Genomic DNA, 26,940 nt, shown 5'->3' with positions numbered 1-26,940 from the left:
GATTTCAAAAACCACTCGAGATGGTACTCCGGAGGGATTTCAGCTTTAATGAGCCTCTCTCTCCATCTCCATTCCTGAATATGGTCAGAAATGTGAGTTGCCTTATCCTGACGAAAAGTGGCCAGAAGTTCAGTTCCGACATCATAGCAGACAGGCAACTAGAAATGATTTAAGAAAATATTGGCTAAGTCAGCAAAAGATGTAAAGCTGCCCCCTGGCAACTCTATATACCATTTGGCCGCATTGCCAGTCAAGGTGCGCTGAAATAGTCTCAACCTAATCGAGTTGTCGATAAGGGAGTTAGATGAGCACCACAAATGGAATGTCGTTACATGGTCGCCTGGGTCTTCACCACTCTTCCCTTCGAATTTTGGAATGTCTGAAGGGAGTTTGGTTGGGACCGAAGGCCAGGCCAGATTGTACTTGATTGGGTCATTTGTTAACATAGTGAGATCTGGCAAGTTTAACGTTGCCAGAAATGGAAGCCTAGGAGGACCTTGGGGATTCCACCCAGACTGGGCAGAACTCCCAAAGTTCTGAAAAAGATTGTCCTGGAATTTGGGAGGCACCAGGATGCCCGAAGTAACTAGTAGAACTGGCTGAACCAAAAGGCAAGCCTTGTGATCCAGGAAAATCCGGAGTTTGACCAACTCCGGTCATATAGCCTCCATAACCAGCAAAGTTTCCTCCTAAAGGATTGTAAGGAGTTGATAACCCCTAATAAGGATTCCAAGCCGAAGCTAGGGGAGGAATACTTTGAAACGAACTAACCGTGGACTATGGCCTATTCCCTTGTTGGCCGAAAAACGGATTCCCAGTTCTCGCGCTACTAACCCTAGGGTTATTCCAACCTTGGAAAGGATTGCTGCTTTGTCCTACAGAAGAAAAAGGCATGGATCCTATCGTCGGGTTGGAATGTGGTATATGACCACTTCCGAAAGGAAAACCCTGGAATGAAGCCGATCCGCCCATCATGGACGTAGCGGCACTAAATGGAAGCGATGGAATGCCCTGTGAGTGGATTCCAAATGGGAAGAATCCAGTACCAAAAGCATTGGTTTGGGCATTTCCACTTGTGGACGGAATGGAGGTAGACCCAACTAAAGATGTGCTAGCAAAAGATCCAAACAAGGAAGCAGAGGAGATGGAAATCGTTCCTCCTCCTTGCACCGATGTTGGAGTTTGCATAGTCGTAGCACTTGTAGAAGCCATGCTTCCAGTAGTGGTCATCGATGGTAAGCGCGTAGCATAACCTGGACTTGACGGTCTATGCGTCGGAGTCCCAACGTATTGCAATACGTCCGGATGACTAGATGGCAATGGAGAATTCGGAGCCGCTAACGACTCTGAGAGTTATTCTACCTCTGTGCTATTCTCCGCTTGAAAGAGAACTCGAGAAAGGACTGGAGTGTCCCTCTCTTGTTTAGAAGTGCCAGGCCTTGCTTGGCTACTAATGCCCCCGAGAGGAGGATCAATCCCTGATGCGTCAATAGTCGTGGGACGAAACCCACCAGTAGTATTACCTCGGTGCCTTCTAGGAGAAGGCTCTAAACTTGGTGGGGAAAGACCACGAAGTCTTCGAGACCGTCTAGGAGATCGGTCAGCCACTTTGAATTTTTTGTTATGATCTAACTAAAGACTCAAAAAATTGAAAGCTAGGCCAACTAAGAGCACAGAGCACACACTATAAAGTCCCTAAAGATACATCCTGTCAAACAACTTCCAAGTATTTCCACTCCGGGTGATTAGGACTGGACACGAAAATACGAGAAAGTGAATTAAGGGGCCTTCCGAAGATAGTCTGGGATGATGAGGGCCCAGTCCTATCAGTGAAGGTATCAGAGGAAGTTACGCTAACCTCCTAACAACAGCTTGCACTGGTGCAAGCCCCCAAGCTTCGTAAGGGTGCCCTCTAGTAGTACTGTCGAGAGTGATGCAACGTCAACCTCAGGTGCCATGGGATTCCCCTCCGCAACCAGCAATGTAGATCCCTAGGAGTAGCAACTATGGATACCAACTCGTCACAGAAGCCAGGCGGAATAGTCGTGTGGTAAGTTTGGACAAGTAGGAGAGGGGGTATCTCTCTTCCCTGTCTTCGCAGACCCTCGTGCTTAACTCCCAGATCCGGAGCTTTCCTAGTCTTCCTAACGCTATTGGATTTTCTCTCGTTATTCAAACTCCTACGTTTGACGTTTATATGGCCTTGGAGAGTTAACTCTCCACTCGCCTAATCCAAGGCCCTAAAATCCTAAACTTGTTGGTGTAACTGACTAAAACAAAAGGTTCTAGTGAATTTTAGTTAGCACTTAATTTTAAATTAGGTTGTTCTTTAAGTCACAAGGTAACGGAAGTGAAACTAGTGGTGTTTTTTGACGCAAAAGAAATTAATAAAAACTTAACTACATGCACATGCACTTTTTCATTTTTCGATGAAGAGCAATTTCTATAGGGTTCAGTGGAACTTCTAATAAAACTAAATTTTCTTCTCTTTTCATTAATTCACGCTTCACACTCACAAAATCTAACAATGCTATGTATGCCTAAAAATATATGCAAATCTATCCTAATGCAACAAATATACGTGGATGCAAGATTTTAAAACTACTCTAAAAACAAAAAATGAAAGTTGCTTGCTTATCAATCTTTATCTTGCCACTTAAAATGTCTAGATGGAATATGAGATGTTACAATTCATTTCGTCTAAACACTAAAAACAAGTTCTAAGACAAACATAAAGCACTTCCACTCACTAAAAGGAAACCAAATGAAAACCAAGTTCAAGAAAGCAAAACTAAGATTTTCACAAAGATTTTCTTCAAAAGCAACAACAAAAAGAGTCTTTTCAAAAAATTCTCTCAACAACAATGAAACTTGTGATTGAAGAATAGGCAATCAAACACTTTTGTGAATCGACACCACTCAATGGATGAAAACTCAACAAAAATAAATGTGTTTAAAATCGCTCTTAACAATCAAAAGCAACAATAAAAGCTTTGGCAATGAAAACCAAAAAGATCAAAAAGAAAAATTCCAAGAAAGTGTCAAACAACAACTTTCATGAAACAAAGAAGTGAATGGTCACAAAAAGTCACCAAAAGCAAGGTTAACACAAATATTGAGATCAATCTTCCTACCCTAATGAATCAGAGCAGCCAAGATTCCTAGCAAGAAATCTTGCATGCTTTAGCAAAAAACGATGACGCTTGCAATCAACAAAAAACAAGACCAGTACTTCTTATAATCAGAGAGAATTCGGAAAAAGATGCTCACTGTAAAAACAAAGACTAATACTGGAAAGTGACTGTTTCTGGCTGACTCAAACTACTAGACAAATCTTCAGAGACACAAAGATTTACAAATCTTGAAAATTGAAAGATATACGCGACTGTACTTATGTACAGAATGCGTGTATATGCTACTATAACTAAGGAAACCTGCGTATACGTGGGTTCACTTAAAGAAACTTGCGTACATATGCCTCTGATACTAAGAAAAATAGGGTATATGAAAAGCTTCAAGAAAAATAAAAAACAAACTGAAGAAACTGGCAAAGCTTAAAGTTCAAGAACAGACCAGACAGTAACAGCAAGCAGACAAGGCAGCTAAGCCCTGATTGGCTTGAAAATACCCAAACTACGAACAACAAAGGTGTTGTCCCCAGCGGAGTCACCAATTTTGTTGGAGGGAATTGCTCCCCTAGGGCTTTTTGGGTTGAAACCCTAGCAGATTGAAAGTTGTCTATTCAAAGAAACATGCATTCATACAGCCATTACGCTATTATAAGCAAGTTCTATGATAAGGGTACGTACCGTTGGTCTTACGTTTGAGAAGGCCCTTAGGGTCCAAACCCATCTTGGAGTTCCCTTCTTCTCTTTTGTCCTGCAAAATAACCAATTCAAAGAACACAGCAGTATATGGACAAAAACCTATAAACAAACCATCTTCATGTTATAAAGAAAGGTAGTTAGTTATGAAATCCAAACAACCATTTACATATGAATTCTAAACATGATTATCATTAACATAAAGAAGATTCATTTCGGGAACCAAGACATTTGTTTCTTTTATTATAGACAAATAAAGTACATAAAAAAGGAATATTTTCACCTGAGTCACCTTGAGCAGGCTCCAAGCAAAGCTTCCTTCTGGATCCATTCCAGCCTCAAGCCTCTAACAAACTCCTTCCATGACTCTCTCCATGATGTCATAAATGGTGGATGAACATCAACACACAAGGAAACAAAGGTTTCCAATACAAAATGCGGGAAGTGCAGAAGGCACAAGGGACTTCAGACCTGGTCAAGGGAAAAATCTCAGCATAATAACCTTTCTCTCTCTTCTCTCCTCCCCTTGGCCTTCCCTTTGAGGTCCTTTTATACCTCTCCCAAAGTAGTTTTTTAGTTGGGAGTTGGTTGGGAACAGTTGGGCCACGGGCACTAACAGGTGATCAGGAGGTAAAACCCTCGATCTCCGCCCGAAAATAAGGAATTTTATATTTTTTTAAGTGTTTTAATACATACACGTGGGTTGGGTATACACAGACCCGCATATACACGTGTTTAACTCAGGGCAATGTCGCTTATAAGGGACAAAACACTATTTTTTAAATTTTGGGACCAGGTCTGGAAGGAAGGGTTGCCCTAGGCCATGAGTACAACATCACAAACCATAGGAGTGAGATTTGGAGCTATAACACTTTCTTTATAGCAGTGGCCAACTTATTCCAAGTTGAATGTTGGGAAAGACATCTTATACAGTGTTCATTTGGTTGTTTATGGATAAGGAAATTGGCAAAGGAAATGGATAAGGCTTTGGAAAGGAAAAATGCAATTTTTGGCACATTTATTTATAAAAATAATTGGAATTAGGAGAAAAAGAAGGTGAAAGATGACAGGTTGCATGGGAGGAGGAAAATGAAGGATAATAATGGAAAATGAAGAAAATAGAGGTGTCATCCATAAAAAGGCCTTTGAAGATGAATTGGTAACCTTTTGTCATTTGAGTTTTGGGAGCTCTCTCTTTATTCTCTTTCTCCCTCTCTATCATTCTCTTTTACATAGAGTTTTCTTCGAGTACTCTTGGAGGGTGTGGCATACATGGATTCTTTGAGCAAGAAGGCAAAGTAAGAGTAGGAAAGTGCAAGAAGGCATTGACATCAACAACTACATCAGATTTTCTTGCAGGTGTCGAGTTGCATGTATGATTTCTTCACTAGTTTTGGCATGCATGTTATATGCCTATGGTTTGTTGGTTGTTACCTCTCATTGGAATGGAGAATGGTTGGGATTGAAAGCAGATTGCCTAGCCTTTCCATTTCATGGATAGTCATGGTGATTGTGGGTTTATTTCCTTGTTGTGTTTTTTGATTGGTTCCCATGTTTCCTTAGGTTGGATTGAGTTACTAGTCTTGTAACCTTGGTTGGACAAATGCTCTAGAGCCTTGGAAAAACTTTGGCTGAGTTACTAGTCTGATAGCATGGGTTGGAAAAATGCTCTAGAGCCCTTTGGTGGGGTGAGTTACTAGTCCCGTAGCCTTGGGTGGAAAAATACCCTCGATCCTTCTAAGAGTTGTGGGTTGAGTAACTAGTGTCGTAGCCGAGTTGGAAAAATGATCTAGAGCCCTGGATGGCTGGGATAGAGACTGACCTCATGATGGTTTTGGTGATGTACCACCATGAGGTGGAATCACTATAATATGGGTTGAGGTAGAATGCCTCTAGAAGCCCTCGATGAGTTTTGATTTATTTTTTCTATGAGATCCCACATTAATGCTTGGAATATGGTATGGGGGTGAATGGATGAAGAGAGATTTGGCTTAGCCATTCTATGGTTGGTTGGAACATGGAAGTCCCATCACGGGTTTTGATTTTGCATCATTAATGAATGACTATTTATCCTTGTATTTCTATGAGCATTTTGATGGATTATATGTGGTCTATATGGTTGTACTTTCATGAGTATTTATGCTCCTATTATGTCGGTTATGTATGTGTTTTATGACAGAAACCAAGTGTGGATCTCATCATGTTTTTACTTATAGTTAAATTATCAACATATCTATGACCTAACAATGGAATGGAATTTGATGTGTTGAGGAATCAATGGTTCTTAGGGTTTCTTAGCTAAGTATGAGACCCCTATTCTTAGAACTGTGAATTATACTTATATATTACACATTTGCAATATGTTTGAAATAATGTTTTTCATGGCTAGTAGGGGTCCAATCAAGGTCTTGAAAAGGTATTTTCTTTAGTACTATAATTTCCACGTTACTGTGCTAATTTGAAGAGATGGGTCAATTCTAGGTAATGACATGGGTCTAAGCCTGAAAAGTGGTTTAAATCCTAGGGTCGCTCAAACAAAAATGACAATTTTGGTCCATAGTCACTCGCAGGCAAGCTTGTGAGAGAAAATTTAGGTTGTTGGCTGCTCCCTTTCCCATAGATGGAGAGAGAATATGGCCCAAGAGACTTGAAACATCAGTAGGACCTAGTGACAGGCTGTTTGAGTGGCTAAATTGTCCTCTGAGGGTTCTGTTGATGATGTTGGATGTATGTATGATGTGTTTCTCTCGGTTCTACTTCCTTAGTGTGACTTAGAGGGTCGAATCATATAATAGTGTCCTCTCATTACATGTTTACCCCAGTTAGATGGTTTCTTGGGTAAATGTGGGAGGAGGGTGTTAGATAGTGGTATCAGAGCATGGTTCACCCCTCGTACTAGATGGGCTATGTGTTGATCATGGATGCATTTTAGTGGCATGTGTGTCTTTGACACTTTCATTTCATATGTTGTTAGAATTGCATGATGTTAATCATTGTTGTGGTCATGTCGCCACATGGAACTTAGTGTTCTTTTATGGGATGCATCGTGGTGAGTATATGATTAGTTATGTGTTGTTATATACTGCTTACATGTATCATGTGGTATGCTTGGTTACATTCATTCATGTTTAGTTACGTTATTGTATGCTTGGTTACATGTATCATTCTTACATGTTTGATTTCAAAAATCTCTCATTTATGCTTAATCATTTGTGTTTATGCATATGTGCGGATGGTTATGCATCGTTGACGCATGTTCATGTTTGAATGTGGTCAAGTGTATAGTGACGTAATGATGGTGGTTGTCATGCATGAGGTCATGGTGTGTGTTGTTGTTGAGGTCATGCATTGATGATTGGACCCTAGCTAGAATGACGGTTGCATGGTCATATGATTGTGTTCTATGTTTCTATATGTTGTTATGATTATGTTATACATGCATCATGCTCATCTGTTGATATTGTAGACAAGGTATCCTTCCCAAGCTATACTAAGGTATGTTGGTTTATTGTGATTTGGTTTAGCTGACATGATATACCTTACAGGAAGAAATATAAAATGGATAGCAAGATGGTTAACTACAAAGACTCTCCTTATGAATATGAAGAGCAGTATGGTGTTGGGAACTCTTTCGATTTGACACTAACACTAAGAAGTTTAAAGGAAGAGATAAGGAGTTGCAAGGTAGATAATGATAGAATCATACAGTCACAGGAAAGGTTAGCGGAGGTAAATGTAGTCACACTTGAGAGCTTGTCATATTTGTAGCGGCAACAACCACTTCATATCAGTGATGAGCAGGAGGACAAAATTAATGGGGCATATGAGAGTAGATCACATGGCGGTCACCGATCATATAGAGATGACACAATCCAAGATGGAAGATTTTTACACACTCAAGAGAGGAAAAGGGATAGACACATGTATGATTCTAGTTCTTATTCAGATAGGCACTATGATCATCACCAGTATCATCCTTACATGACGAGTGATAGGGGATACTTGTTGGATGATTTTAAGAGATGATCAAGAGATGAGTTTAAGTTTCTTTGAGGGAGAGGTAAAGAGATCACAGGATGTGTCGGCTTTGTTCAGTATGAAGAAGTTATTTAGGTTGCACAACTATGCAGAGAACATGAAAGATATAGTGGCTACTTTCAGTATTAAAGGTAAAGAAGACATTTGGTGGGAAGATGTGAAGAATGTTAGGGACATAAATGGGGAAGATCTAGCTTGGAGTGAATTTGAGTAGCTCTTCAAGAAAACGTATCTTCCATAGAGGTACTTCGATGATAGGGAAAAATAATTCTATGAACTAAAGATGGGATCCATGACAGATGATGAATACACCTGTAAGTTCCAAAAACTATTGAGGTATGTGCCTTAACTCAAGGATGAGAAGGCTAAGATTAAAATATTTTTTAGTGGGTTACCAGTTGCATTCAATGATAGGATTGAGTTCAATGAGCCTAGATCATTGGAGGAGGCTATCTGAAAATTGAAGCATTTCTATGAACAATTGAAATGCCAAACTGAGAAGAAGCTAGATTGGAGCAATAAAACAAAGAACAAAGGAAAATGGGGCAAGAAGCAAGTAATACCATAACAAGGAGAATTTTGAACCACTTAAGAGGTTCAATGCATCAGATAAAGGACAGGAACAAAGATCCGAGGAGTAGAATAAGGAACTCGTACAATGTTGGACTTGTGGAGGAGATAATTGGAGGAGGGATTATCCACAATATACAAGTGGTAGGCCTAAGATATATAGTGTGTAGGAGGCACATACTATTGGAGACATTGGTTAGAGTATTCCACATAAATATGCAGCCTTGGATAAGAGAAAGGAAGAGCATCATGTATCTATCATTGATATGGACAGTAAGATTTATGATCAATTTATTTCTATTTTGATTGACCCTAGATCTAATTATAGGTATGTTAGTCCTGATTTGGTGGATAAGTGTGGTTTGAGTAAGGAATTGCATGCATAATATTGGTTAGTGCAGTTGGCTATACGTACAAAGAAGTGAGTGCATCATTGGGTAAGAGCTTGCACATTTGACTTAAATAGTATGGCTACAACAACATATCTAAATGTATTATCGTTGGGGTTCATACAGTATGTTGTTGGGCATGAAATGGTTGTATCTTCATAGAACAAAGGTAGACTTCTTTGACCAAGATATTGAGTGTGTTTATGAAAATGGAGAACCAAGAGTCTTACAAGGTAAGAATAAGGCTGCATGAGTTAGGATGGTGACAGCTATGCAAGAAAAGCATAGTCACAGGAAAGGGTGCAAGCTATTCACAATGAACATTTCTAGTGATAAGGGTAAGGAGGTTGAGGATGGAGATGTGTTGAGTAGATATCCACTGTTGCAACAGTTTCATGATGTACTTCCTCATGACATTACATAGTTGACACCTCACAGGGAGGTAGATTTTTCTATTGAGTTAGTGCTAGAAGCAGCTCTGGAATATAAATCACCTTATAGGATGAGCACACCTAAGTTGGTTGACCTAAAGTTGCAACTGAAGGAAATGTTGGACAAGGGATACATTAGGCCAAGTGTATCACCTTGGGGTGCACCAGTATTGTTTGTGAGGAAGAAAGATGGTACTCTCATATTATGCATTGATTACGTGCAGTTGAACAAAGTCACTATCAAGAACATGTATCCTTTTCCAAGGATTGATGACCTATTTGATGAATTGAAGGGAACAATAGTGTTCTTTGAGATTGACTTGAGATGTTGATACCATCAGGTATGCATCAAAGAGAGGACATTTAGAAGACTATGACCAGGACTAAGTATGAGAATTATGAGTTTTTTTTTTTTTTGTTCCATTTGGCTTAACTAATGCTCTAACTACATTAATGTTTTTGATGAATGGTGTGTTGCATCCATATTTGGATAAGCTTGTTATTATGTTCATTGATGATATACTAGTATATTGTAAAAATGAGGAAGATAATGTTGAGCATTTGGTAGTAGTATTGAGGTTGTTGAGGGAGCATCAGTTGTATGCTAGGCTCAGCAAGTGCAGTTTCTTTCAGATTGAGGTAAACTACTTGGGGAAAGTGGTCTCCAAGGAGGGCATTGCTGTAGATCTAGAAAAGGTAAGAACCATCATGGAGTGGATAGCTCCTAAGAATGTGGATCAGATGAGTTCCTTCTTGGGTTTGGCAGGTTACTACAGGAGGTTCATCAGGAACTTCTTGCAGATTTTTTATCCTATCACATCTTTGCAAAGAAAATGTAATAAAGTTGAATGGACATAGAATGTGAGACTAGTTTTGAGCAGCTCAAGCAATTGTTATCACATGGACCAATGTTGAATATTGCAGACCCGAATAGAGAGTTTGTTATGTGCACAAATGCGTGCAAGAGAGGACTTGGTTGATTCCTTATGCAAGGTGGACATGTAATATGCTATGAGTCATGGAAACTAAGTGAGAACGAGTAGAACTATCCCACGCATGATCTTGAGTTAGCAATGATTATACATGCACAGAAGATGTGGAGGCAATATCTTCTTGGCAGGCCATTTTTTCCTATGAGTGATCACATTGGGCTGAGGTATTTGTTTGACAAGCGGAATCTGAATGCCAGGCTTGCTAGATGGTTGGCCATGATCAACGAGTTTGATTTTGAGATCAGGTGCATCAAAGGTAAACAAAACAACATGGTAGATGCTCTCAGCAGACGGGTACATGTATATCACTTGGCAGCTATGAGCTCCTATGGATGGACTTGTAGGATACGATATTGCACGTAGGATGACATGATGTCAGGTATATGGAGATTGCGCACAAGTTGTAGAAAGGTGATAGTATAGGTACAGGTACAGGTCATGGTACACGTATAGGCATAGGTGCAGGTACATGTACATGTATTGGTATAGGTGGAAGTACATGTACAGACGAAAGTGCATAGGGCATGCACTATCATCTTACAACAGATGGATTGGTCAGGTTCCGAGATAGGATATATGTACCGGATGATAGTGAGCTCAAGAGAGTGATATTGAGGGAGTTTCATGTGAAACCATATTTAGGTCACCCAAGTTACTAGAAGACACTGGCAGAAATGAAGAGATCTTACTATTAGCTGAACTTGAAGAGGGATGTAGCAAAGTTTGTGGCTAGATGTTTTCATTGTGAGCGAGTGAATATAGAGTGTAGGCATCCAAGTGGACTACTAGAGCCAATCACGATTTCGGAATGGAAATGGGAGGTCATTTCCATGGAATTCATCATAGGGTTGCCTAAGATAGTGAAGAAGCATGATTCCATCATGGTCATTGTGGAAAGGTTAACAAAGGTTACACATTTAATTTTGGTGAAGTCTACATTCTCATCTAGTGATGTAGCATAGGTATTCATCAAATATGTGGTTAGACTACATGGAGTTCCAAAGAAGATCATGTCAGACAATGATGCAAAGTTCACTTCCAAGTTTTGGAAGGAGTTATTTGTAGGTTTGGGGATAGAGTTGTCCTTCAACATAGCTTATCATTTGCAGACAAATGGAAAGACAGAGAGGCTCAACATGATATTAGAGTATACGTTGAGGACGTAAGTGATGCTTCAGTAATGGAAGTGGGAAGAACTATATCTTCCACCGGTAGAGTTTGCATTCAACAACGGTTATCAAGAGTTACTAAGGATGAGTGCCTTTAAGGCATTGTATGGGCAAAGTTCTCACATTCCTATCAGTTGGAGTGATCCGATTAGAAGAGTATTGATTGGACCATATATGCTGGGGGACATGGAACAAGAAATGCAAGTGATTAAGAAAAATATTAAGGTAGCACAGGATAGGTAGAAGATTTATGTAGACAGGAACATGTTGCTGAAGGAGTTCCAGGTTGGGGAATAGGTGTACTTGCGCATCAAACTAAAGAAGATCTCCTTGTAGATTAGCTCATTTGCCAAGCTAGCACGACAGTTTTATGGACCCTTCAGTATCATTGAGAGGTTTGGGCTAGTAGCGTATTGACTTGCACTGCCTCCAACAGTGAAAGTCCATGATGTTTTCCATGTCTCATTTCTTAAGAAGTATGTTAAATATGTTGATCATGCAATTGACTGGTCGATATTGCAGGTGGCACTAGATGGAGAATTCCAGTCGGAGCCTCAGTGTATATTGCAGAAAAAGGTGCTATTGCTCTGGAATCGAGCAATCGAGAAAGTTAATGTGCAATGGAAGAACTTTGGGCCCGATGAAGCTACATGGGACAAGGAAGATGAGATGTGGGCTGTGTATCCTTCCTTGTTTTCCAGTTGAGACAAAGCAACTTGATATGGTGGTTTGGTATTCGCTTATGGTGGTTTGGTATTTGTTTTATGGTGGTTTGGCATATTCTTTGTAATGGTTTGGTATTTTCTTTATGGTGGTTTATATATGCCTTATGATGGTTGATATATGTTATATGATGTTTTTTTATATGCTTATACATGGTGTTTAGTGTATGTTTTGATATATGATCTGGCATATGTTTTGGTATTTATTTTTTTGATGATGTTTCTATATGTACACCCAAGTACAGATGTAAATATCGTGATGAGCTATTTTATAAAGATCCACTATGTAGTATGGGTGTCATGTTATTATGATGTAATGTGTTTATGTTATCATGATGTTATGATGTTATATAAGTTGGCACTCACTAGGATGATCATTGTAAATACCGTAATGAGTTGTCTTAAAAAGCTCCACTATACGGTATGTTGTCATGTTGTCATTATGTTTTTCTAATGAGAATATCTTTCATTGTAAATACTACATCGAGTTGTGTTATAAAGCTCCATGATAAGTATGCCTTGTTTCAGTAGGTTGCTGAGCTATATGTGTGATTGAACACTCAAGATGGTGTTGCCCAAAGGGGAGGGTTCTATAACAAGCCTCGTGAAAATTCCAAGTAATAAAATTAAAAAAAAATAACCACAGATGAGGAGACTCTTATTCCAAGCTTAATGTTCGGAAAAACATCCTAGGGGTTGTTTATTTGGTTGTTTATCTCTAAGGAAATTGGAAAAGGAAATGGTTAAGGCTTTGGAAAGCCAAAATGGCATTTTGGAACATTTATGTATGAAAATAATGGAAATTAGGAGAAAAAGGAGGTCAAAGGCCACAGATTCCACGTGAGGAGGAAAATGAAGGAAAAGAATGGAAAATGAAAAAAATAGAGGCCTCATCCATAAAAAGGATTCTGGGGATCAGTTGGTAACCTTTTGTCAGTTCAGTTTTGGGAGCTCTCTCATTATTCTCTCTCTCTCTCATACTCTTGGACACTTAGAGTTTTCTTGGAGAACTCATGGAGGGTGTGGCATACTTGAAGTCTTGGACCAAGAAGTGTAGGTTTTAACTCCGTACAAAAATTATCTGCATATCAATTCCAAAACACATAAAATAAACAATGCAAGAGAATAACACATAAAACACATATACACAAAGATTTTCCCCTAGATCCAAAAACCGAGACAACCAGCTTGATTTTCATTATTTTCCTTTCAATGTTACAATACATATTTATACATGCCGAAGCATCCAATACCATGGACCAAAAAACCATCACGTCCAAAAACATGTACAAAAATCATGCACAAAACCATAGGTGGGTCCGCCCAACCTAACAAAGGGTCAAAAAACAAAATTTTCCAGGGCGCTACCCCGGACCCCATAAAGTGGGATTACGGGTGCCCCTCAAACCCCCTATGACTCCCCCCGCTACACAATTGGCGCAATGAAGGGGGTTTTTGCCCCCCCTCTAACCCCTCGATTAACTACCTGGGCTAGTCATGGAAAGAATATAACACAACCCAACATTCTCCCACTTGTTGTTCTATTTCCACAACGGGCCACAAGAGAGCATAGTCATTTTTCTAGCCTTGAAATGCCCATTGTGTCTCTACACCAAGAGAACTTCTCAAAGCTCACATATTTTGTCAATGCATCTGCAATATTCTTCAAAGTGTCCACCTTTACCAGCAACACCTTTTTGTCTTCTATCATATCCCTCACAAAGTGATACTAAACATCAATGTGCGTTGTCTTTTAATGATATTCGGGGTTCTTTGGCAAGAAAATTTCACTTTGGCTATCACAGTCTATCCTTATATCTCCCTGTACTAACCCCATACTTGAACACAATCTTTGCAACCAAACTGCTTCCTTGGTTGCATGAGTGGCTGCCATGTATTCTTCCTTTGTAGTTGATAGTGCCACTACAGATTGCTTCTTACTCATCCAACTGGCTGCACCTCCAAATAGGTTAAACACATACCCACTTGTAGATCTTCTCTGATCCACATCTCCAGCCCAAACTGTATCAACAAAGCCATGAATATCCAAGACTCTATCCAATCTTGGTCTTCCTTGGTAGCACAAACCATAATCACTAGTGCCATGCAAATACCTAAAAAATCGCTCCACTGCTGTCCAGTTCTCCTTTCCTAGTTTTGACATACACCTGCTCAATACTCCCACTGCATGTATAATGTCTGGTCTAGTATGTACCATTGTATACATCACGCTACCAACTACACTTCCATATGGAACACGGGACATGTCCTCTTCCTCTTCTTATGTCTTGGGACACTATTCAGGAGATAACCTCACACGTACAGGAATAGGAACCTTGACCAGTTTACTATCCTGCATATTACACCTCTGCAGTATTGTCTCCACATACTTCCTCTGGTTTAACCAGAGCTTCCTATTTTCCCGATGTCTTTTAATTTCAATGCCCAAAATATAGTTTGCAGCAACAAGATCTTTCATGTCAAATTTGGAGGACAATTGGGTCTTCAAATCCTGGATAATTTCTTTATCATTTCCATCCAGCAACATATCATCCACATACAAGACCAAATAAATAACACGTTCACCCATTAATTTAAAATACACATAGTGATATGCTTTGCTTCTGTTGAAGCCAATTCCCCGTATAAATGTATCAAATTTCTGATACCACATCCTTGGCGACTGTTTAACCCATACAGAGACTTCTTTAACTTGCATACCAGTTCTTTCTTACCCTTCACCGTAAAGCCTTTAGGTTGCTTCATGTAGATCTCCTCTTCTAGATCCCTATGAAGAAATGTTGTCTTCACATCCATCTGTTCTACCTCAAAATCAAAAGCAACAACAACAGATAAAAGTAATCTAATAGAAGTGACCTTGACAACAGGAGAAAAAATATCACCAAAATCAATTCCCAGCACCTGGGAATAGCCTTTTGCTACCAACCGAGCTTTGTATTTCTCCACTTTTCCTTCTACATTTGTCTTCTTTTTGAACACCCATTTGTTGCCAATGGGTTTCCTTCCAGCCAGAAACTCCACCAGATCCCAAGCCTCATTTTTGTGCAAAGATGCCATTTCATCAACCATGGCCTCTTTCCAGAGTTTTCCATCCTTTGAATCCACTGCTTCCTTCATAGTTCTAGGATCATCATTAGTAACAGACAAAGAAAAATTTGAATAGAAAGCAGATGGACTATACCTTTCTGGTTTCCTTCTTTCTCGAACTAATCTTCTCACAGCCAGAGTTTGTGGCTCTTCATCTTCTGATTCCTCCTCTACTGTAGAGTCTGATTCTTCCTCCTTTAGCTCAAACTCTATCTTCTCAGATTCCTTTGGTTGGACTTCTAGTTTAATAACATATTTTGCCTCTCTGAACACCACATCTCGGCTATACACAACCTTCTATGTGACTGGGTTCCAAAGCTTATAACCCTTTAAACCATCCTTATATCCAATAAAGATGCACTTTTAAGATTTATTATCCAACTTGGTTCGTTTCTCCTTTGGAACATGTACATATGCATCACATCCAAATACCCTCAGATGTGAAAGAGAGGGTTTCTTACCAGTCGATACTTCTTGTCGAGTCTTATCCTCCACTGTTGATGAAGGTGACCTGTTGACCAAATAACATGCAGTATCCACTGCCTCTGCCCAGAATTCCTATCCTAACCCGGCACCACTAGGCATGCTTCTTGCCCTTTCCATCAACATCTTATTCATTTTTTCTACAACTCCATTTTGCTGAGGTGTATATGGAGTAGTCTTCTGTCGTGCTATACCACACTTCTTACAGAATTCTTCAAATTCCTTGTTGCAAAACTCTCCACCATTATCTTTCCTCAGCACCTTTATCTTCTTCTCTGTCTGATTTTCCACGAGAGCCTTCAATTCTTTAAACTTGTCAAAGGCTTCAAATTTCTTCTTAAGGAAATATATCCATGTATTCCTTGAGAAGTCATCTATAAATGATACATAGTACATAGTCTTACCCAGTGATGGAATCTTCATAGGTCCAAACACATCACTATGCACAAGTTCTAATATCTATTTCTCCCCCTTACTACCAGAGGGGAAACTCACCCGATTCTGCTTCCCATATACACAATTTTCACTAAAATCAAAATCCAGAGAGCTAGTACTCATACCTTCTACCATACCTTTACCATAAACTATCCGAAGGCCCTTCTCTCCAATATGTCCAAGCCTTTGATGCTACAACATGGTCTTCTCTCCAGAGACCACTAGATTTTCTGCTCCACTTTCAGGAACCACAGAATTGTTGCACCCATCAATAACAGTGCTACCTTGCAGCTTGTACAAAGTTCCAATCTGAACTCCCCACATCAATACCAGTGCTCCCCGAACCATCTTACAAATATCCTTCTCGAACACTATTTTTACACCTGCATCATCCAGCTTGCTAACAGAAATCAGATTTTTGGCTAATGCAGTAACATGCAGAACACCCAGAAGTTTTCTAACCCTTCCACCTTGTAGCTTCAACATTACTTTTCCACAACCAATGATTCTAGCATTCTGTCAGCCCCCAAGAAGACATCACCAACATCATATTTCTCATACTCGCAGAACCACTCTCTATGCGGAGTGAAGTGAAAGGACACACCTGAGTCAATCAACCATGCCTCATGATCTACATATGTACTGGAAGAAGCAAAGTACACATCCCCACCTTCATCTGAAGTGGTTTTCTCCTCTGCAGAAGGAGCATCATTAGTTCCCTTTCCTTTGTCAGGAGCTTTAGATTTATAGTCCCTTTTGTAGTGCCCTTCCTTTCCACATTTCCAGCACACCACCTTTACAGGTTTTCGTAGAGATTTAGATCTCCCTCTAGATTTAGATCTACCACTCGATGACTTATTTTTGTTTCTGTTCTGGGTCCGCCCTCGTATAGACAAGGCATCACCATTTTTTCTCTCCATATTTTTCTGTCTCATCTCCTCCATCAACAAGGATGAGACTATTTCATCAACTACAAAGGTAGCTTCATTGCTACCTATTGTAATAACCAGACTATCCCATGAATTCGGTAGAGAACAAAACAAACTGATGCACTTATCTTCATCTAAAATTTTAATATCAACAGATTTTAACTGACTTACCACAATATTAAATGAATTCAGATGCTTTGTCATCGAGTCTCCATCTTTCATCCTCAGGTTATACAACTTTTTCTGCAAGAACAATTTATTCACCAGAGACTTAGATTGGTACAAAGTCCCTAACTTGTCCCACAAAGTCGTCGCCGTAGCTTCCCCTGATACATTCAGCAATACTAAATCTATGACACACAATCGTATTGTGCTCTTTGCCTTCCGATCCAACTTCTTCCATTCTTCATCGAACACTCCCGTTGGTTTAGTACTCAGATCTACCGTGATTCACTAATCTTTATCCACCAACATATCCTCCATCTTGAGTTTCCAGAACTCAAAACTCTAACCATTAAATTTCTCAATCTCTATCTTTCCATTGCTCACCATCTTCTTTCACCACCAGAATTGATCTCGCAGATCTCCCACTGAACAGGGTCTACCACAGGCCCGAGTGAAACCCCTTAGCAACAAAGGTGTCCCCTTGAAGCCAAAACAGCTCTGATACCAAATCTAGGTTTTAACCCCGTATAGAAAATACCTGCATATCAATTCTAAAACACATAAAATAAACAATGCGAGAGAAAAACACATAGAACAAATATACACAGAGATTTTCCCTTGGATCCCAAAGCCAGGACTACTAGCTCGATTTTCATTATGTTCCTTTCAATGTTAGAATACATATTTATACATGTTGAAGCATCCAATACCATGGACCGAAAAACCATCGCGTCCAAAAACATGTGCGAAAATCATGCCCAAAACCATGGGTGGGTCCGCCCAACCTAACATAGGGTCAAAAAACAAAATTTTCCAGGGTGCTGCCCTGTACCCCATAAAGTAGGGTTACGTGTGCCTCTCAAACCCCTTGTGACTGCCCCCCCCCCCCCCGCTACACAATCGGCGCAATGAAGGAGGGCTTCGCCCCCCCCTCTAACCCCCTGGTTAACTACTTGGGATAGTCGTGGAAAGAATATAACACAACCCAACAAGAAGGAAAAGGAAGAGTATGAAAGTGCAAGAAAGCATTGGCATCAACAACTATATTAGATTTTTTTACAGGTACTGAGTTGCGTGTATGATTTCTTCACTAGTTCTGGCATGCATGGTATATGCATGTGGTTTGTTGTTTGGGATAAGTCATTGGCATGGAGGATGGTCAGGATTGACAGTGGATTACCTAGTGTTTCCATTTCCTAGATAGCCATGGTGATTATGAGTTTATTTTCTTGTTTTTCTTTTGATTGGTTCTCATGTTTCCTTAGCTTGGGTTGAGTTACTAGTCACATAGCCTTTTTTGGAGAAATGCTCTAAAGCCCTTGAACAACTTCGGTTGAGTTACTAGTCCAGTAGCCTGGGTTGGAAAAATACTCTGAAACCCTTGGTGCGCTGAGTTACTAGTCCCATAGCCTTAGTTGGACAAAGGCTCTAGAGCCCAGTAAAAGTTGTGGGTTGAGTTACTAGTCCTGTAGCTAGTTGGACAAATGTTATGGAGTGCTGGATGGCTGAGAAAGAGATTGATCTGATGATGGTTTTGGCGATGTCTAGCTGTGAGGTGGAATCATTGTTTGATGGGTTGAGGTGGATGGCCTCTCGAAGCCTTGGATGATTTTTTATTGATGTGTTCTATGAGATCCCACATTCATGTTTGGAATATGGCATAGGGGTGAATGGTTGAAGGAAGATTTGGCTCAACCATTCTATGGTCGAGTGGAACATGGAAGTCTCATCTCGGGTTTAGATTTTTCATCATTAATGAAAGGTTATTTCTCTGTGTATTTCTATGAGCATTTCGATAGATTATATGTGGTCTATATGACTATACTTTCATGAGTATTTCTACTGCTATTATGTTGGTTGTGTATGTGTTTTAGGATAATAGCTAGGCATGCCTCTCAACATGTTATTACTTATAATTAAATGATCAATGTATATATGACCTAATGGATAGAATGATAGTTGATGTGTTGAGGTATCAATCGTTCTTAGCATTTCTCAGCTAAGTATGAGACCCCTATGCTCAAAACTGTGAATTACACCTGTAGATTACACATTTGCAATATGTTTGACGAAACGCATGGCATGGATAGTAGGGATCTAGTCAAGGTCTTGAAAAAGTATTTTCTTTAGTACTATCATTTCCATGCTATTTTACCAATTTTGAAGAGATGGGTCAATTCTGAGTAGTGACCTGGGCTTTGAGCCTGAAAAGTGGCTTAAATCCCAGGGTCACTGGCACAACACTAAGAATTTTGTTCGCAATTTCTAGTTGGCATGCCTGTGAGAGTGATTTTAGGTTGCCAGCCACTCACTTTCCTATATCATGAGAGAAACTATGGCCCAAGAGACCTAAAACAATAGTTGAACCCATGGACAGACTGTGTGAGTGGTTGACTTGTCCTCTAAGGGTTTTGTTGATAGTGTTGGATATTTGTATGCCGTGTTTCCATCAGTTCCAGTTCCTTAATGTGAATTAGGAGGTCGAATCATATCATAGTGTCCTTTGGTTGCATGTTTACCCTAGCTGACCGGCTGCTTGAGTAGAAGTGGGAGGAGGGTGTTACAGAAGTCTTCTAACATATTTCTAGTATAAGGAAGATAATTTACATAAATACATACAATAAGAATTTTACCTTCATGCAATTTGGTATACAAATTTTGCTTATGACTTCTTTTGGAAAAACCACTTTTGATGAGATACGTGTTAATGTGACTATAGGAAGCTCTTGGAGCTTGATTCAAACCATACAAATCTGTTAGGTCCCTATAATACTAGTGATTCCCCCATTAATATTGTCATTGCAGCCCTTATTGTTATTATTGTGCCCCTATTTTCCTTGGAAGTAGTAGCTTTTACTATTTTGCAAGCAAACTTCTCATCCAATGCTTGTTTTATAAAATTCAATGTTAAAAAATCACATACTGCATCATAGGTGTTATTAGATTCATACCCAATTAACTCATTAGCTCAAAGAAAGGTTAGCATCTTGATAACCCAATGATAAAAAATATTCACATGTAAACATAGAAGGTGGTAACAGATCAAAACTACACCAATCACCCTTGATTTCTTCTATTACTTATGCTAGACTTCTTAGTTCCTCACCTGTGGTCTAAACCTCTCTAACCATGACAATTATCTTTGCATCTTCTTTTCAATTTCTTTTCTTAATATGCTTTAGTCGCACTTTGTGACGCATGACTGCAATCTTTTACTTTTTTTCATAGTTTCTTTCCTGACTTCATGAGGCTATCTTCCATATCACCCTCGAAAGAAAATAATATTTTCAATATGCACCCCTGTAAGGCACAATCTTCACGTAAAAAACTGTCATCCTTGACAAAACAAAACAAAATATTGTTGTAGACTAGACTTTGCAAAGCCCTAAATTCACTTCCAATAGAAAAGCCTTTTTTTAATGGAAATCCCAACTTCATAAAAATATGAAAAATATATTTGAAACCAGTCTACTTTTAAAGCACCCTCTTTTCACAAAACATTTTATTTTTGAAAGCTTTTAACAAACTTTAAAAAGCCTTTTTAATAAATTGTTTATGTCTCCTTACAATAAAAAGAACTTTTAATAAAAAATATTTTCAATAAAAACTTTCAATAAAAGAAACCAGATGACCTTAAAAAGGTTTCATCGCCTTAGACTTTTGTACTTGCTCTTTTTAAAAAATAATGATCTCCACTTTATTAACGCATGTTGTGATATATTTTTGTCATGTACTATCTTTTCCCATGATAAGAAGACCCGCGTTAGTGCTCTAATGCTACTAAAACCAAAGTTAATCTACATGAGCACTAAACTATAAGGTGCCTTATAGCTTAACTAAGAGGAAAAATGATTTCTCTCCTCTCTCACGAATTGCTACTGATATGATTTCCGTGACTTCTGGTAACTTCATTCTGATACCAATTTGTTGGAAAGGTAGAGCAGACAAAACACAAATTATACACAAAACACATGATATGTGGCTCTTCTATTGATCACGCAAAAGCTTGATACTTACAATGAACCTCGTGAAGGGAATTTAAACCTTTTCGAGTAGCAACTCACCTAAAATATCTTGACATGCACACACACTTAACTCACTTAACACACACTCTAAATATGGATTGCACTTAAAACTTCATCCATCACTGAACTTGACTCGACGCTTAGTTAACTGACTCTCTAATTTAACTAACTCTTCATGCTGGAGTAATTACAATTTCTAACAAAATATAATGGGATCCTCTTTTCTAGAGGCGGTAGCATGGTTTGATATATATGTTTTGTTACATATGTTCATCATTTCTAAGGAGGGGTTGTGCATGAAGGCTAACATAATCCTGACTTGATTCATGCAAAAACGATGTGGGGGACCATTCCATCTTTGCTCGCTATGATAACGTGTTGTGCCTTTTTGTGTTTTCTCTCATTTATGGGTATTTTCACTATTTATCTAGTGTGGGATGTTGGTAGGGTGAGATGTAAGGATCCTACCTTTCATGATTATAATCGTACAATTGGGGAGGCTTCTTGGCAACTAGATTGTGGTTTTCTGAGATGGTTGTGAAATTTTAGTTTATTCATAAAAGTTGGTTTAACATTTAGGTGGATTTATACACAATGATGGCCACAAACAAAAAAATTGTGACTTCTCTCCTGGTTGGAGGTGTTGATTGAGGTAATTGTCTTCATAGAGGAAATTACATAAGGTATTCACAATGTTAACACAAAATATGTGTTCTTGGTACGAAATGTGGGTTCAGTCCACCTTCATCAATCTATACAGGAAGGTGATACATTGGACAACAGAGATTGTATTATTTCTAGTTCAAGAGAAAGCACAAGGAGGAGGAAGGGAATTAAGTCATCCGACAAAATATAGAATCTGGTTTTTGAGGTGGCCATATTATAGGATGAGGTGGAAAACTTAAAACAAATGGAATTGGTTGGAAGATGGGAATTCTCTAATATGATGAGGGAACTCATGAGGACATGGGTGGAAAGAAGTTTGTTTCCTCTTCTGAAGTATAGACCAAAGGTAAGTGTTCATTTTAATGGATGGTTCACCTTTCACTTTTTGTTTTTTGAGGATGAAACTCACATCACTGAGATTCCCTATGTCAAAGGAAGGGCATTATTAAATTCCAACATTTGCAAGTGGGCTTTAATCCATTAAAAGATATGCCCAAACATAAAAAATTGTGGGTAAAAATGTTCGGTTTTCCATTGGAGTTGCGGATAAAAGACGCTATATCGGCAATAGCTAACAAAATAGGAAAATTCTTCTTCCTAAAGGAAGGGATCCTATGGTGCCTCAACAAAAGGCTATCTTAGGTTTTAGTTGAAATATACTTTGTTGGTGGTTTATTGGCTCAGATTGATCTCTTTCAAGGGTCATTCTATTTCCAAAAAATAATTTACAGTTGGGGGATTACCTTTAGGTGTCTTTGTTGTCATGAGATACATCACCTCATGGTAGAGTGCCCTGGGAGGTTTGCTTCAAGTCATCAAAGGGATTTTCAACATCAAGAGTGGGTTGATCATTCCAAAGAATTTTCAAGGAAGGACAAATTGTGGAATTCAGCTTCCTTTAGTCCCTCAACTCCAGGTACTAGCTATTTTTCTCCTCCCCTTGATAATGATGTCAACTTTCCTATTATTAGAGATGTTGATGTGGTTGGTGCTTGTGGAGAGGCCACATTTCATCCAAAATTTTCCAACCCTATCATTAGGGAAGGTTGTAAGGCTCTCCACTGCCCTTGTCATCAATTATTGATTCTGTAAGTGGTCAGTCCAACCAACTAGTGTTAGAAGTGAGCCTTCACCTATTAGTTTGGACAGGGTTAGGGGTAAGGTGCCCATATTTCACAGGAGGTTTATTTCTCTTATCCTATTAAATTCATGGAACCTACAAATATTTCTCTCTCTCTCACCTCTCATGATGTGGAGTTGGAAATCTAGCTCGAAGCAAGTCGATTCACTTAGATGCTGCCACTATCAAAAAGTTTTTTTTTACAAGGGAGGAATTTTTTGTGAGTGTAATTCTAGGAAGAACATTGCAAAGAAGAAGAAAAGAGGAACCACATATACTTTTCCATGGCCCCTTCTAATCTTTTGTTGACATTTCATGAGTCCTCGGAGGATCCTAATCATCCTTATAATGATGAAGCTAGCATTAATGTCTAGCATCTTGATGTTGCAATAACTAAATCTCTTGTCCTTGGAGCGATTAAACCGACGAAGGATGCTCCAAAATGATTGTTATGTCATTCAACATGGGGGGTGTAATATCTACCCTGAAAAGAAGATCCCTTTGAAGCATCATCCAAATACATAAACATAATATAGTTCTCTTTCAAGAGACCATGATTTGTATGGAAAATGATTGCGATTATAGTTAAGGTATGTCCTCATTTGTATGTTTTCATGGCAAGTGCCTCAGGCCTATCACAAGGACTCGCCACCATGTGCGATATTCAGATAATTAATTTCGAAGATTATAATCTCTATGCAGGAATTAGATTAAGAGGTTTTGAGAGAGAGATAAATGTGTGCTTTCATCTCCTTAACTTATATGCCATTTTCTATGATAGAAAGAGGTTCTAGGATCAAATTGAGGTTAGTGGTTTAATGGAACTTAGTTAGTTTATTCTAGTAGGTAACCTAAATTTTACAATTGAAAAAGATGAGGTTTGTGGACTAAGTAGCAAGGAGGACAAGATGGGGTTATTTTTTAAGGATTTATTCGCTCAAAATTCATTGATGGATATGAGGCCTGCAAATATTTTCTCTACATGGAGGAACAACCATTCGGGGAGTGAGGTATATCCAAAAAATTGGATCATTTCTTTGTTCAATTGGATTTGGTTGGTAATATGGAGAATATGGCTTCATTGACCCTACCATTGTTTTTATCAGGCCATAATCTAATTTTCCTAGAATGGTTCAGGGAAATTATGAAAGCCTATCCATTAGAGTTTCAAATTATTGTCTCAAGGAGAAATATTTTGAAGTATTAGTTTGAGCCATGTGGCTCAATTCACATCCTCGTCATCGGTTTTCATGCAAGGATGTTCTATGATACAAGCTTAAAAAGTTAAAGAAAGCTAACAGGATTTGGGTTAGGGAAAAGAAAAAGGTTTTCGTGAGGGAATTCACTTTGATTGTTTCTTGGTAAAGTTTTAGGAAGACCCGAAGCATCTTGGATATTTTTTTGCCTCCTCAAAATAAAAGATACTAGATATAGAACAAAGAATGAATCATACTCTAAAATCCCAAGAAGATGAACGGTGTGTAAAGAGAAGGGTAGTGTGGGTGGCAGAAAGAGACAAAAGTACTTGATTCCTTCATAATCAAGCATATTTAAGAAGGAATCAAAATTCAATTTGTTTTATTAGAGAGGGAGAGACTAATTCCTTCTCTTCACAAAAGGAGATACGAAGGGAAGCAGTCTACTATTTCATCAATTTATACAGAACTAGAGATGGGGAACATTTGGACAAACATATGGAGATTATCAACCACTTTCCAAATTTGGTAGGTGTGGAGGAAAATGATCTTATGGAGAGGTCAATCACAAAGGAAGTGGTTTTAGACGTATTGAAAGAATTGGCTAGATATAAGAGTCAAAGACTAGATGGTTGGTCCACGGAGCTCTTTCTTCATTTTTGATATATTATGTTGTAGGAATAGTCTGTAATGGTCAAGGAATCTTGGATATCTTCTTCAATTTAGGGGTTGGTAAATTCTTCTTTCATAGATCTTATCTCTAAGGTAGTGAATCCTTCCTCCTTTTGTGACTACCATCTTATTTCTATTTGTAATATGATTTATAAAATGATATATAAAATCATAATTAACATGATTAAATAAACATTTCCAAAGCATATAACTTTAGAGGAATTTGGATTCTTAGACTAGAAGAAGATTCATGATGCAATTGGCATTAAACAAGAATGAATATATTCTTTTAAATATTGACATGTTGAGGCTTGTTTCATGAAGATAGATTTGATCAAAGCATATGATAATGTGGAATGGGAAGTATTAAGGATGATCCTCCATATGATTGGGTTCAAGGCAATGATAGTTGAATGGATCATGACATGTATTTTGTTAGAGCAATTTGTGGTTATCATTAAAAGACTTCCTGCAAATTTCTTCAAGGATTCAAGAGGCCTTAAATAGGGATGTGCCTATATCATCTTTTGTTTCTTATTGTGATAGATGATTTAAACAAAAGGATAAAGGAGATTTGTTCAATGGGTATTATCTTCAAATGTAAGATGTCAAGGAAAATTATTATATCTCATCTTATGTTTGTAGATTTTCTATTAAGCGGGTTTCCACTATAACAAAATGCACAACCTTTCATCATATTTTGTCTATATTTGGGGAAGCTTCGAGCTAATTATGAGTAAGGGTAAGTATGCCTTGATCTCACCTAACAATGAGGATGACTCGATGTTGTATATCATGAAAATATTTGATGTAAATCTAGTTTCTTTGGAACAAGGGTTAAAATATCTTGGGTTTTTCTTGAAACCAAACATATATGAGATTAAGGATTGGGACCGGGTCATAAAGAAATTTGAGAATTTGTCTCTGTGGCCTAAAAATGCTTATCATTAGGAGATATATTTGTTATGATTGAATTAGTGCTACAAAGCATATCCATTTATTGGATGCACATCTACAAGTTTCCAAAAGAGTATGTAAATAAAATCAATTCTATAATTGCTAATTTTTTGTGGGTTGGTTTTGGTAACACAAGGAAAAATTACTTAATTTTTTTCTGGACAAGTGGATTATGGTGGATGGGGCATCAAATATTCGAATGTTTTAAAATGACATTGTTGTTAAGGAATCTTTGGATGGATTTGAATGACCATGGCATATGGAAACAAATAACTAGAGACTAATATTTCAAAAACAAATAGTGTTTAAGTTGGATCATTGATAGGGCTTCCAAAAAAGCGTAACTTCTCTATCCTAGAGAACTATGATGAAGATATAACATTGGCTTCTTGACAATATGATATGGGAGGTGCATTTTGTATCAAGGTTGGAAATTAGGTTGGTTGCTATCAAAGGATAAACATGTAACCATTCTTTATCTGTCCCTTTGCTTTATCATTTACATAAGAGAGGGCTCATCTTCTTAAAGGCTATTTATGCAGAGTGTTTTCCAAATATTGTTTCAAACTAATGCATGGATGTTAGGGAAATAGGACTTTCGGGCCTTTAGTTGATGAATGGTATGATTATTCCCTTCAGCTGAGTTTAGTAGGCATCCTTTTTTGGGTGATGGGTGATGTGATAACATGGAATGGAATCATTGCTAAAGGTGAGTTTATAGTACAAGATGTATACTCTCTCATCTCAAAGGGTTGAAGCTCGGTCCTCATTTCCGTGTGGTTCCAAAAGTCTTGGAAATGGCATATCCAACAAATATTGAAGTGTTTTATCTAGTTGGTAGTTCACAATAAAATTATAACTTGAGAAATTTTTCTTAAAAGAGACTTCCAAGGTCATGGAAGATACACACAATGTTGTAAAAACACGAAATATGTGGCACACCTATTTCTTTTGTGCCCATTTGCAATTTATGTCTCGTTCGGGGTCTTAGAATCGCTTAATTTGAGAGCCCATGGGGATAATTCCTCCACTTGGGATTTTCTATCCCA

The sequence above is a fragment of the Pinus tabuliformis genome, chromosome 9 (genome assembly GCF_031772625.1).
Source record: "Pinus tabuliformis cultivar Carrire ecotype Pingquan chromosome 9, CPIR1, whole genome shotgun sequence".
Taxonomy (NCBI): Eukaryota; Viridiplantae; Streptophyta; class Pinopsida; order Pinales; family Pinaceae; genus Pinus; species Pinus tabuliformis.
Note: the sequence above shows the minus strand (reverse complement) of the source record.